Raw genomic sequence first — 15,147 nt, 5'->3', positions numbered from 1 at the left:
AGCAATTTATGTAAAAAGGGAAAAGCCATCTCTTAACAGAGGAGGAGACCTCAGATTTCCACTTTCAAAAACATATAATGCAACTTTAAGACAGATTCCCAGCCGGTTTTCACACCTGATGGGAACAGAGGGGTCTCATCTGTGAATTAGAGTAACAAAGACCTTAAGAAACCCCTACTGTTAAGGTGTTTAGGTGTGAATTGTCAAATCTACATATGTGTGTGTGTCTTATCTCACTCAGCCTTATAACCTGAACCCCTCACTCACTGCTCATTGAATTAAGAAAGCTCCTCGAATGAGGAGCGAAACGTCTTCTGTTACAAATAAAATCCAGTTGTTTTTGTATAAAACATTTTTTGAATTTAGGGGTGCAGAAAAAAAAAGATTTTTTTAAAGACTCTAGATTCTTAGTTCTGGAGATTCTGAATCAATTCTAAAGGCCCATAAATTGATTTTAAAATACGTTTAACTTTTTTTTTCCGCTCCTACACCCAAGTGTACTGCATATCGCATTACGTTTCCGCTCGACCGACAGGATTTGGCCGTATAGGCCACCGTACAGCAAGCTAATTAGCCAGTTCCCTTTAACTGAATGGAGCCGGCTAGCGTGCAGCGGAAGGACAGCATGATTCAACCTGCTCCTACATCTTTAAAAATCATTTCAGACCCTACAATGTCCTACAAGCTTAACAAGAGCAAGGATGTCTGCAAGAAATATAAAATAAATTGTGGTACAGTATTTTGGAAATACAACAAAATGTGCAGAAGATGAACGGCGAACACAGCAGAGCAGTGAACTCTGCAACAAACTTCCACCTAATTTCCCAAGCAGGGAATAAGGTACAACCTCTACATCTCCTGCTATATCACAAAGGATTTACGAGCAGACAGCTCAGTGGAAGGTGAGGGGTTTAGGTTTATTTTTAATACGCTGGACCTAACATATGTTATTCCTTCATGTAACTTTTTTTAACAATAAAGCAGCACCACAACTTCACCATGAAACAACAAATGGAAGAAGCTCTGATGCAGCTGCAGCTCAAACGTAACTGTTTTTTCTCATATTATACTAAAACTTAGACAACTTAAACAACAAACTTAATGTAACTTGTCTTTTTAACAGGTTGAAGAGGACAGATGAGACACATCGACTGGAGCCAGTTCTAAATGATACAATTTATGGTTTTAAAATTACAGTTCAGAAGAGATTTTGTGCAGATATGCACAAGTTTTGAAATTATGTTAAAGATTTACCAAATATGAATCAATATGGTTAAGACTGTGAAGTCTGTATATTTCATTATAGGATGTTTTGAAAATATAACAAATGTTAGTGCAATATGGTTAAAAAAAACTGAAGTCTGTATTTTATTTTGAGCTAAAGGTTAATGCACTATGGTAGGCTGAAGTTTCTGTTTACTTTTATATTTATATATTTTGAATTATTTGTCTGTGATGGACTTGAGACCTGTTCAGGGTGACCCCCACCTCTCACACAGTGATGACAGATATGGGCACCAGTGACACCCTTGACCCAAAAAGGAAGAAGTGAGTAAAGACAATGAATGATGGATGGATAGATGGATGAATTATTTGTTCCTAGATTTTTTTTTTTTTTACTTGAGAAATAAACAGGCAGCTAAGCTAACGCAATACTGGTAATTTAAGTTACAGAATTTTATGCACTCCTATATTTGGTATAAATATAAAAATAAGTTTAAAAAAATTGATACAGTAAGGAACCTAAAATTATTGTTTAAAATAAATGTTCTATTTGTTTACATTGTTGTATAAACTTTTCATCTTGTCAATTACATAATTTATAAAAAAAAAAAAAATGACAATTTCAATAGAAAAATCTTTTCTGAATCGAAAATTGTTTCTGAATCGAATAATCGATTTTGAATAGTGACACAAAAAATGGGAACAGAATAGCATCGCAAGACACAGAGTTCGATTTTGTATAGGATTCGCCCTTTAAGGCTATCGCTAGTGGGTTTATCCCTTCGCGCGCAACGCAGCACTGAAAACTTTAGTCCACGCCCACCTACTGTGTGGACCTCACCCCCGGTCCGTATAAATTATGGTGAAACCGGGTAATCTGCTCCCATTTTTTCTTCAGCCATCTAGCTAGCACTGGCAGAAGAACGAAGAAGGAAAAGTTGTCCAGCTTTGACCGACACAACCTTTGCTAAGGATACCTGGATCTCCACCACGCCAACCTCCTGCTGTCCCGGTGAGCTCTTCCTCCCCGAGGAGAAGCAGAGACGAGCAGCAATGTTCAAGGTAAGCACCGAGGAGTGCTTTTCTGTGGTGGGCCGCTACTCAATGGACAACGCCATCGCCTTTTTGAACGTTTTTTTCTCGCGGTAATCGAATGATTTCCTCGAAAAAGGCGATGTTGGCAGCAGCCCCGCTGAATGTTTTTCCGTGAAGGGCCGCTACTAGCTGGACGATGCCACCGCCTTTTCTAACATGTTTTTTTCTTGCGGTGAATCGGATGATTCCCTCGAAAAAGGCGTTGTTGGCATCAGCTCCACTTAGTGTTTTTTTCTGTGGCGGGACACTATGCACGGGACGACGCCACCGCCTTCTTTGACGCAGAGTCACGCAGTGAATCGAATGATTCCTCCGAGAAAGGCGATGCGGAGCTGCCCCCTTCCTTCTGGAAAGCGTAGTGACAGAAGACGAGAGGCTGAGCAGATGCTCAGCCACCTCGGATCTTCCCACGTTGGCGACCACACGCTCCCAGCCGTCGGCGCCCTCCTCTCAGAGCTGCCCGGCATAATCCAGGAGGATGTTAACACAAGGGACTTTCCGTCCCTCGTCTCCCTCCGCCCTGATCGGATGATCTGGCAGCAAGGTTGGCTCCGCCCCGGCTCGTCGCCTTGACCCCATCTGGCCTCACTGTCCAGCTGTGATGTCACACTGGAACGAGGCTGCAGCTGGGCAGCGACAGAAATTTAGCGTTCAGCACAATTGAAATTTATCCTGCAGCTATTTCTTCCTGTCATGAGGTGTCTCAGTGACAGAACAGTTCTTAACCACCTGCTGATGAAGCGTTTTTTCTAAAAGGTGTACAGAGACACAGACCTGTGTCACGTCCACTAGCTCCACGGTGGGACCTAATGATGGTCTTGCACGCTCTGATCAAAGTTCCTTTTGAGCCTTTAGATCAGGTTTCACTTAAATTTCTGTCATTTAAAACAGCCCTGCTGTTAGCTCTGACCTCGGCAAAGCAAGTGATTGATTATCTGCTTTCTCTGTTGCTCCATCATGTCTCAGAATACAAGCTGAAGGCAGTTCAGCTGTACTACGTTTTAACCCTGCTCTGAAAAGCATCACAAGCTCATTCAGATCGAGAGTGATAACCTTGGATGGGTTTTACCCTCCTCTTCATAATTCTGGAGAAGAAGCAGCATTTCACCTCCTCTGTCCCGTGCGCGCGTTTTAGTGTTACGTGGCGCACATTGCCGCACTGCGCCGTTCGTGCATTACAGGGACAACATCCTATTAGGACCATTAGGACATCCTAACTGGGCCTTCCTGAAAGCAGAGAAGAAACCCAAGCAGGACTCCAGTCAGCCAACAGGTGAAAAGGAGGAACCCAGACCCAGACCAGTGGTCATTCCATATGTTGAGGGAGTATCAGAGAAACTGAGACGTTTATTTTCTAAACATAACATCCCAGTGGCTTTTAAACCCCAAAATACATTACGGCAAAGACTGGTTCATCCCAAAGATCCAGTCCCCCGCCACAAACAGAGTAATGTTGTGTATGCTGTTCAGTGTCAGGAGGGCTGTGATCAGTCTTACATTGGGGAAACAAAACAGCCACTGGCCAAAAGGATGGCCCAGCACCGAAGATCAACATCATCAGGCCAGGACTCTGTGGTCTACACTCATCTCCAGGCCAGCGGTCACTCTTTCAAGGATGAAGATGTTCACATCCTGGATAGAGAGGAACAATGGTTTGAGAGAGGAGTAAAGGAGGCCATCTTTGTAAAAAGAAATCGTCCATCGTTAAACAGGGGTGGAGGCCTACATGTTCAATTGTCCCCCTCTTACAATGCTGTGATTGCTAGTATCACTCAGCCCTCTGTGAATAGCAAACAGCCATCAGTGTGTTAATGATCCATTGTTAGGCTGATGGTCCTTCTTGAGCATGTGATCAGCTGGTTTTGGTTGTCAGCAGCAAAACTGGTTGATCCACTCTGAGAAGGTGCTATTTAAGAGACTGAGCTGAATACAGCACCTCAGACTGAGGAAGTCTCTCGGATGAGAGACGAAACGTTTCTACATTTTTTTGTTGTTTTGCTTTTTTTTGTTTTTTTGAATGTCCAGAGGACCAGATTTAACTTTTTTAGATTTTTCTACCTGGATTATTGAGCATGCATCAGGATATTACAGGGACAGCTCTTCAGGACACCCTCTATCCACCCAGTGCCTCTCACACTGGTTGTGTGAGGCTATTTCTGAAGCTTGCAGTGGACCCTCTTAAGAATCTCAGAGCACATTCCACCAGAAGGTTTTCATCCTCCATGGCTCTGCATGGAGGGATGATAGTGGAGGATATTTGTATGGCGGCTGCCTGGTCTTCGCCATGTTCAATTATTCGCTTTATCTATGTGATGTTTCTACTTTCTCCATGACCCATTCTGTTCTCATGGTGCTGACAGAATTATTATTATTTGTTTCATGGAGCTTAACTTTTGAGCTCACACATGCCTGTATACAGTCACAGTGTGAGATGTTTATTATCAGTCACAAGTTCTTGACTGCTGATTTTATCGTTATTAATCGGTTCATCCTGAGGAGCTGTTGGTCTGCTCTGTTCATCGTTACACTGTTACAATTCATATCCTCCGTTGTTCCTATTCACAGTAGCAGGTCTGCTATCTCAGCCTTTTTCCTCACCAGAGATAGTTTCTCTGGTGCGCTCCTGCGCATGGAGCATGCAATTACGCAGCGCGTAATTACGCACACAGAAGGCTGAGTGATGAATTTTTTTTTTTGTGCAAGCAGGTGCTTCATGTTGCGTCTGAGTGGACCCAGTGAGGCATAGACTGCATCCTGCTTCGCCTTTAACCCACTAGCGATAGCCTTAAAGGGCTAAGCCTATACGAAATAGAATGTTGGTTACGTACTGTAACCCCAGATTTTATGAGTATAGGCGCAGCCCTTTAAGCTCTGGGCCTCACTGGTTCCTAAATGGCTGAAGAAAAAAGCTATTTGGGAGCCGATTACCCGGTCTCTCAGTAATTTATACAGACCGGGGGTAAGGCCCACACAGTAGGTGGGCGTGGACTAAAGTTTTCTGTGCTACGCACGAAGGGATAAACTCACTAGCGATAGCCTTAAAGGGCTGCGCCTATACTCATAGAATCTGGGGTTACAGTACGTACCCAACGATTTACACCCCTTATTAATGATTTGATATACATGTGCTGGTCATAAAATTAGAATATCATGAAGAATGTGATTTATTTCAGTAATTTCTTTTGAAAAGTGAATCTTGTATATTATATTCATTCATTGCACACAGACTGATATATTTCAAATGTTTATTTCTTTCAAAGTTGATGGTTATAACGGACAACTAATGAAAACCCCAAATTAAGTATCTCAGAAAACTAGAATATTACTTAAGACAAATTTAAAAAAAGGATTTTTAGAAATGTTGACCAACTGAAAAGTATAAACATGAAAAGATTGAGCATGTTCAACACTCGGTATTTAGTTGGGGTTCCTTTTGCCTGAATTACTACAGCAATGCGGCGTGGTATAGAGTCGATCAGTCTGTAACACTGCTCAGGTGTTATGAGAGCCCAGTTTGCTCTGATAATGGCCTTCAGCTCTTCTGAATTGTTGGGTCTTGAGTATCGCCTCTTCCTCTCCACAATACCCCTTAGATTTTCTATGGGGTTAAGGTCAGATGAGTTTACTGGCCAATTAAGAACAGGGATACCATGGTCCTTAAACCAGGTACTGGTAGCTTTGTGTGCAGGTGCCAAGTCATGTTGGAAAATGAAATCTGGATCTGCATAAAGTTGGTCAGCAGCAGGAAGCATTAAGTGCTCTAAAACTTTCTGGTAGACAAATGCGTTGACCTTGGACCTCTGAAAACACAATGGACCAACACCAGCAGATGACATGGCACCCCAAGCCATCAATGACTGTAGAAACTTGACACTGGACCTGAAGCAACATGGATTCTGTGCCTCTCCTCTCTTCCGCCAGACTCTGGGACCTTGATTTCTAAATGAAATACAAAATTTACTTTAATCAGAGAACTTTCGAAACTTTGGACAACTCGGCAGAAGTCCAGTCCTTTTGTCTTTAGCCTAGGCAAGACGCTTCTGACACAGTCTCTTGTTCAAAAGTGGCTTGGCACAAGGAATGCGAGAGAAAACCATGTCTTGCATACGTCTGTGTGTAATGGTTCTTGAAGCACTGACTCCAGCTGCAGTCGACTCATTGTGAATCTCACCCACATTTTGGAATGGGTTTTGGACCTGTTTGACCTCATTATCTGTATTAAAGACACCTGTCCACAGCCTCAAACAGTCAGATTCCAAACTCAACTATGGCCAAGACCAAAGAGCTGTTGAAAGACACCAGGAAGAAAATTGTAGACCTGCATATACACACATATATACAAACATACAAATATATACACACACATATATATATATATACACACATACATATACATACACAGATTCAGCATGGTAGTGTGTCCAGTGACTGAAGACATGTTGGTGTAACTTGCTTTACAACACTGACAGATTTGGTGGACCATGTGGGCGTTGCGACATGGCAAAGTAACACATAACGCCGTCCGCGTGGCGAAGTAAGACGTAAAGCCGTCGCCATACGTTTGGCTCCAAATTGCACAGATTTGAGTCGAGGTGCACCAAAATCACTATGATCAATCATTATCCATCGCTTGAACAGGAATCCATGAAAAGTGGCCAATAGCCTCCACAGCGCCCCCTAGACTATTTTAAAACTTCAGCCCAAACCCATTTTTTGACTGATAATTCTGAAACTCTGTGTACATATGTATCTTCTCAGGACATATGAAAAAGTCTCTTGTAGCCCTGGTCCAAACTAAATGGGAAGTCGGCCATTTTGGGTCAAATGGTCATTTTAGCGTGTTTCATATTGCAAATTTTAACGATCTCCTCCTAGGGATTTTTAAGGATTGCCTTCAAACTTGGTTGATATGCCCTTAAGACATTGGAGAGTAAAAGTCAACTAAAGCTTGCGTTTTCGTATATGTTCAAGGGGCGGGGCCAGGCCTCAAAGTTGCACTTCATGCCTTAAATTTCCAAAGGCTATAACTTTCACATTGAAAGACCCAAATGCACCTAACTTGCCATGAGTCATCCCTGTTGGATGCCGACGATCCGCTGTGGTCATATTCTGACGTGATTAAAGCGCAGCCCTAACAGAACAGGAAGTCCAAAAAAGTTCAATCTGGTCCTCTGGACATTCAAAAAAACAAAAGCAAAACAAAGCAAAAAAAAATTCTAGAAACGTTTCGTCTCTCATCCAAGAGACTTCCTCAGTCTGAGGTGCTGTTTTCAGCTCAGTCTCTTAAAAAGCACCTTCTTAGAGTGGATCAACCAGTTTGATGCTGACAACCAAAACCAGCTGATCACATGCTCAAGAAGGACCATCAGCCTAACAATGGGTCATTAGCACACTGATGGCTGTTTACTACTCACCGAGGGCTGAGTGATACTAGCAATCACAGCATTGTAAGAGGGGGACAGTTGAACCCGGAGGCCTCCACAGAGGATGTTATGTTTAGAAAATAAACGTCTCAGTTTCTCTGATACCCCCTCAACATACGGAATGACCACTGGTCTGGGTCTGGGTTCCTCCTTTTCACCTGATGGCTGACTGGAGTCCTGTTTGGGTTTCTTCTCTGCTTTCAGGAAGGCCCAGTTAGGATATCCACATTGCTCTAGAGCCTGTTTTGTGTAGGATTTCTCCTTCTGCCTGGCTCCCGAGCTAGTGGGGATGCGGTCTGCTCTGTGATACAGAGTCCTGATGACTCCTAACTTGTGCTCCAAAGGGTGATGGGAGTCAAACTGCAAATACTGGTCTGTGTGGGTGGGTTTGCGGTACACCTCGGTTTGCAAATGTCCTCTATCCGAGACTGAGACCTCACAGTCCAAGAAAGCCAACTTGCCATTTTTTACATCTTCTCGTGTGAACTTGATGTATTTATCCACAGAGTTGATGTGGTCAGTAAAATGTTGGACTTCCTGAGATTTAATTTTAACCCAGGTGTCGTCAACATACCTGAACCAATGACTTGGTGGTGTCCCTGAAAAGTACGTCAAGGCTCTCTTTTCTACCTCCTCCATGTACAGGTTGGCAACAATAGGAGAAACTGGAGACCCCATAGCACACCCATGTTTCTGCCTATAATATTGCTCCCCATATGTGAAGTAGGTTGACTGCAGGCACAGTTTCAAGAGTTGACACAGTTGTTCTGTGGAAAGCGTGGTCCTGCTGCTCAGAGTGGTGTCTGATTTTAATCTTAAGCTGACCACCTCTACTGCATCATCAACAGGAATGCACGTAAAGAGTGATGTGACATCAAAAGAGACCATTGTTTCATCAGTCTCCATGATGACATCCCTCACCTTATCCACAAAGTCCATGGTGTTATGTATGTGGTGTTCTGAGCTGCCAACTAAAGAACAGGAAGTCACTTTTTTTTACTTGAAATGCTCCCTATCTTGACACCCTTGACCTAATCAGCATGATCCTGTGTTAGAAAACATAACAAAAGTTGGTCTGACTTGCTTTAAATTAGTTTTCGCTGGAGGATGTGGGTGTGGCGGCGTGACAAATTCAGGTGACGCCGTTGTAATATGTTTGGCTCTAAATTGCACAGATTTGAGCCGAGGTGCACAAAAATCCCTATGATCGATCATTATCCACCCCTTGAATAGGAATCCATAATAAGTTGCCAATAGCATCCAAAGCGGCCCCTACATTATTCCTACAGTTATTTCTCAGTGATACTTCACACAATCAATTCAATTCAATTAAATTCAAAAATACTTTATTAATCCCAAAGGGAAATTATTTGTTGTTGTAACTCGTTATCCTCATTTCATTAAGAGATGTTATAGATGTTGATGGCTGTAGACAGGAAGGATCTCTTGTTAAGGTCCACCCCACAGTGGATCCTAAGAAACTGGCTGCAGATGCCGTCCGATCCATCCTCCCAGACTCGGCTGGCCTCTCAGTTCCCCCAGGCTGTAGGACCACCCTAATGCCGGGCAGAACTCCTCCCAGAGCGATGGCCACTCCTCCCAGCAGTCTGCCGAGCTCCTCGTCGCTGCGGACACAGCCAACTGTAGGTGCCGAGGGACGATTCTGTCCTTCCGCTGTCATGAGCCGTGTTTCTTGCTAGTTCTAGGATCTCAGTGGTCAGGCACTCGAGCACAGCTGGCAGGTAGATGAGAATGCGTCCACAGAACATCCTTTTCAACTCATTTGAGATTTGGGGCTATAGTTGAGCTTTTGAGATGTTAATCAGCTGCTGGTTGTAGAAAACTGTCTTGTTGCCATGGTTACGCATCATAACAAAATGTCCAAAACTAAAAAAGTTTCAGTAAAAATCCTTCCAGCTGCACAGCATCCAATACCAGAGAAAACAATCATCCAAAAAATGTGATTTACATCCAGAAAAAGAGGAATTAAGGTTTCCAAAAGCAAAATCTCATTATGAAAGTGTTGGATAAAATGTAAATGTTATCATTTAAAACTGTTTTTTAGACCCCTCATCATTTAATTAAACCCCAGTCGTGTGAACTAAAGAATAGCCAGAGTCTTGTTCTAAGTGTTCATGTGCATGTGCAGTGAGACCAAGACCTTGGGTTTTTAAACATCCATGATGTTATTCAGATCTGACCTCGCTACTCCAGCTATCCCGTTTTGTAATCAAGCCGTCTGTTTAGTAATCTTTTCTGGCTCCGCTGCGTCAGAGAAAATCTGTATCTGTTGATTTTGCCTGTTGTTCACTCCTCCTGTCTCACAATAAAACACGAGCTCTTCCGTCGAACGGCGGACTTCACATTGACGTTTGGTCAGGTCACGAACTCCCCCCTCTGCAGAGGGCTCATCAAAATTCTTACACTCTGTCTTGTGTGTGAATTCTTTAAAGGTGTTACGAGGGAAAAAATCCCTACCATTCTTGGCGAGCCAGCCAGGAGCTCCCCGCAATCTGTTCATCGGTGGGACTCGACAGGACACGCTGAAAGGTCGGCAATAGGCCGCCCAAAAAGCCCCGGACGCCGATTGTGTCACAGGCCAGCGGAATAGGTTCAGGTTCGAGACATCGGGGACAGACCGGCGGAGCTCCGGCCCACATCTCTCACACAAGGCGAGTATGAGACTTTTTATTTTTTATAAGCAAAGTTGAACAGTGAGGTTGTTTGCTCAAAACAATGCTGAGACCCTGTTAAAGTGAAGCTGTTTTGCCCATGCAATCAAGACCTGATTAAATAGTGAAAAAGAAAAAACAGTTTAAGCCAAGACCCAGTAAAGTACAGAAGTGAGATTGTTTGTTTAAACCACCAACCAACAACTTGTTTTGAAGTGAGATCGGTTTGCGCATACAATTAAGACCTACAGAAGTGAGGTGTGACAAGTCACGACCTGATTTAAATAGTGAGACGGGCACCGAGACCTTATTTGGACATTTGGTGAGGCGTTAAATGAACACTAGTGCCATTTTTAATATAAAATGAGTCAAGACCTCCTCTGGAAGTGAGATTTCTAAGGGTTAAGAAACTTATAAACAAGCAACGTGAAAAAAGTGAGATTTTTCATGAGTAACGTGAGAAAAGTGAGATTTTTCACCAATTACAAGCAGAAGTGAGACCTTTCCTGAATCAAGATCTTAATTGACAAAAACAGGTGAGACTATTGTCAAGACCCTTTCTAAAAAATTTTGAGAGACTCATAAGCCGGCATTTATTCTGAAAAATTGTGAGACACGTGCAAAACTCCTGTCTGTCTATGTGTGACTGTCTGTCTGTGTGTATGTTTAAAGTGACAGGCTGATCCTGTGGAGGATCCTTGGATGTACTAACAGACGGGACCCGAAGCAGATTTGCTTACAACCTTTTTTTAACTGAGTTTGGGTTAAGTGAATCTTTTTTATCTGGGGAACAAAGACTGTAGCTTTGTTTGTCAGAAAAAAAGATAACACCCACTAACTGCATAAGAAAAAAACGCTAAAATACCTTGTCTACTTCGCCTGTAAGCTTATTGAGTAATATAAGTTTACAGATAACTGAAAACAGCACCTCAGACTGAGGAAGTCTCTTGGATGAGAGACGAAACGTTTCTATATTTTTTTGCTTTGTTTTGTTTTTTGTTTTTTTGAATGTCCAAAGGACCAGATTGAACTTTTTTGGATTTACAGATAACTGTTCACTATTTGTTTTTTTGATCCTATAATGTCCTTCAAGCGTACGGCTGACTTTTTCTGTTATCTGTGGTGTTGCTGGCTCTCAGTCTGGGAGACCAAACGCACGCACGCATGAACTCCCTCCCGTGTGATAACCACACACACGTACAAACACACACGCTCGTGAACGTCATGTTGCACTAAAGTTTTAAGAAGTATGACACTCTAAAAAACAAGTTATCTGAATTTAGATAAAAAATTTAAAAAATAAAAATACTGCATGATGTTGAAAAATAGAAATTGACATTGATTTTATAAGCCATCTACATCGGGTAAGATAGCTACTGTTTATAATCTTGTGCCAAAACCCAACTTAGAAAATATCTGAAATTCCCTTTAACTGACTGAATTAATTTATAAAACATTCTGAAATGTCCCTTTAAACTGTTTAAATTCACTTCATGTCAAGAGAATACCTCTGACCTTTGAAACCAAACCACACTTAATAAAAATTAACTACTAACGGCTTATTAAATCTATAAATTAGGTGCAAATTTAACATAATATAATTAAATCTGAGATAGCCACATTAGGAGTTGACGGCTCATTTTAAGCAGACCTAACAATGTACATTTTAGCAGACTTAGCACTGTTAAGGCATTAAATATGGATAATACACTAATATATTGTGTTCTCGTTTCATTTACTGTATGACAATTCAGACCGTTTAAGCTCTCATGACCCTTGAGTTTGACATGTGTGATGTAGGAAGTTCTGCCTTAGAGTCTGAGTTTAGTGTTGATGGTGTTTTTTGGCTTTCACTATGAGGTGCTGATTGAGACCCTTGTGTTGGTCAGAGTGCAGTTATGACACCACTGGAGGTAGAGGCAGATGGATTTTCAAGAGATGGAAATGGCTATCAGAGAGCTCAATCTGAGCTTTATTTGTCTATGTGTAACTTGAGATGGAGAACTTTACAATTGGATTTGTTATTTGGGTAATTGATTTTGCTATTTAAGACTGTTTCTGTTAAGTGCCCTGAGACAACTTTTTGTTTGGTTTAGAGCTATAAATAAATAAATTAAGAATAATATCAGGATTTAATTGGATTACTTTATTTTTAAGCTAATCTTAAATTAAGAAAAATTTAGTTCTTGAACCAGGAGGGATGTTCTGATGACATATAATGCACAATTGTTCATATAGGTTGCTGAAAACCCACATGCAAGTTGCAGTTTGATGTCTTGGACTGGTTCTGAAATGCCCAGTAGTGTATCACATGTGTAGGGTCGATGAAAAACTAGGCTGACAAGAACTTGTGACTTCATGAGACCACATCCTGTTCTGCTACCAAACAACAACAACAAAAATCTAAGTCTGGAGCACATGGACTTGAACTGAAACAAAATGCTGATGTCTGTGGACCTGCAATTTTGTCCAGGAGGGGGGTGAGCTGGACTAACATCATGATGAACTCTTGAACTCTGAACTTGCAGTGTCTCCAAAGTCACACTGGAGAGAACCTGAAGCGGGCTGTCACTATACGTCTGGATTTGAGTGTCGACTTTTGCATGTGGTGTACGGTGGTGTGTTCACTCCGGATCTAGGATAGATGCTGCATGTTGCTCTGACATAAATGCACCCACATAGACACACTTTTCAAACATTACAGCAAAATTTTGATTTTGAAAAGTAGTATTGTGGTCACTTGGGACACCTGCCTAGTTCAATGGCTTTTAGACAAAAAGAAGAGATTTATAATTTTACAATCTTATATCAAAAATGAATAAGGTACCCCTGAACAAATTATTGGCTTTTCCATTGGGTTCACTTTGTCTTTACAGATTAGACTAAGGACTCAGGGACAAGAATGAAAAAGTGTTGTTTATATTCTTTTTGGGTAACAAATGTTGGTCTTCAATATGAGCTGGAAAATCTGAACTGTGGTTGATCTCACATTTCCTATAGAGCGTTAATTTGGAAAATAAATACATGAATAAATTATCATGTACAGGGGATGATTCGGTTTACACATAAACAGTAGTTTGGGCAAATACAAAACAGGAATCTTATTAACCACATTTTTATGATGAGCACATATTTGTTCTGCCTAAACAGATCTCCAGAGGAGCTACGGCAGAGCTGGATAACTGATTTTTGATTTACTTTTATTTGTTCTATCTCGATCAGAAAACACGTTTGATGTTGTATTGTACTGATTTGAAAGAAAATATATTTTCTGCGCATGCGTTTAATAATTTTTCCCTACAAGCAGGAGGAGGTAAGACAAATACATTTATTATCTTAACTAAAAACTAACGTCGCTCATGCCAAATATTCACCACTAAAAACTTTAACTTTTTGATTCTGATTACTCATTTTCACTGCATGTGGTAATAACACATAATGTCTTTTGATTTCTATGTTCTCTTGTGAAAATAACTGTGCTTGTTCTAGGATCTAGAGTAAGGACTTTTGAGAATCCGACATATCCTTTTTCTTGGTTCAGGTTTGTAAACATGAAAGTACAAATGAAATGTATTTTATGTTGTTCTATAAAGCTATTACAGTGTAGAAGTAATAAGGAAATATTTATTTTGACAAACCCCTTTAGTGGAAGAGACAGAAAATACAGTTACATGCCTTAGAGGGCTACATTTGGACTGAAACATAGATCATCATATGACCTACAAAAAATAGACAGGAAAAATTAGAAAAGATCTGAAGAGAGACCCCCTAGACAACGATGCAGGAGATTTTTGTAGATTTTTGTGTTACAGGTGGCGAGTGAAAGGAAGACAGTCTCTGGGTGCAGCAACTGCTCTCACCTGAGAGAAGAAACGAAGGAATACAGAAAAATTCAGCACCTTTGTGTCAGGCTTCATTCACAGGTGACAAAACCAAAGGAGAGAGATGAACCTGGGAGGCCCCACACACTCGGTGCTGCTGAATGTCATCACAAGAGGAAGGGACTGAGGTGGACTGGACCTTATCAGGTGGTTGAGAGAACCTCACACGCCAGCAGAGAAGCCAAACCTGTTGGGATCGATCTGGTTGATGAAAGCCCCCACTTTGTCAGGACAAGTGGCCTGACACACATTTTTCCTGAAAATCCTGAACTGAGCTTATACCCCCAAAGAAAAACGACAAGATGGACACGCTGACTTAGGCCTCCTCAGTGCACACACGTCCCTAGAAAGTTTAAAAAATACTGATAACAAAGACTCTTACACACATGAAGAGAACTCCGCGATCCTATAATTACATCACCGCTGAGCAACAAAGGACCCCTCACGAGGGCCTCCCAACTCTTTCAGAGCACCAAAACGCTGAAGGAAAGGAAAATTGATGATGTTGTTACTTTTTATTTGGTCATTTCAGGAGAACAAAGTATAATAGTTTTATTACCAGAACTAGTAGTTAAAATAGTCACAATGCTTTACACTCAGACCTAAAAACCTGTTCTATATTTATTATTTTAGATTGGTTTAAAGTGATGATTCAGTTATCTTTGCAGTTCATAAAAAAATTACTGCTCGCACATAATTCTAGTTTTGCTTGATCTTTGTGTGATTTTTTGTTTTTCTGCCTTTGATTTACTTGTTCCGGGGCCCACAAATTGAAGATACTGAGTGAACCTGAAGTTCAGGGTCATCGCCAGAGAGGGCCTGGGGTGATGACGTGCTTTTCCTCCTACGCTC

At 41.5% G+C, this 15,147-nt stretch overlaps 1 protein-coding gene across 1 annotated transcript in view; it reads right to left on the bottom strand.

Annotated features, from left to right (window-relative positions):
- mtm1 (myotubularin 1) overlaps positions 1-15,147 on the bottom strand; it is a gene marked incomplete in the record, with an annotated part of 286,925 nt that overhangs the window by 223,145 nt on the left and 48,633 nt on the right.

The sequence above is a fragment of the Nematolebias whitei genome, chromosome 1 (genome assembly GCF_014905685.2).
Source record: "Nematolebias whitei isolate Nwh7 chromosome 1, NemWhi1, whole genome shotgun sequence".
Taxonomy (NCBI): domain Eukaryota; kingdom Metazoa; phylum Chordata; class Actinopteri; order Cyprinodontiformes; family Rivulidae; genus Nematolebias; species Nematolebias whitei.
Note: the sequence above shows the minus strand (reverse complement) of the source record. Positions and strands in the feature narration are given on the sequence as shown.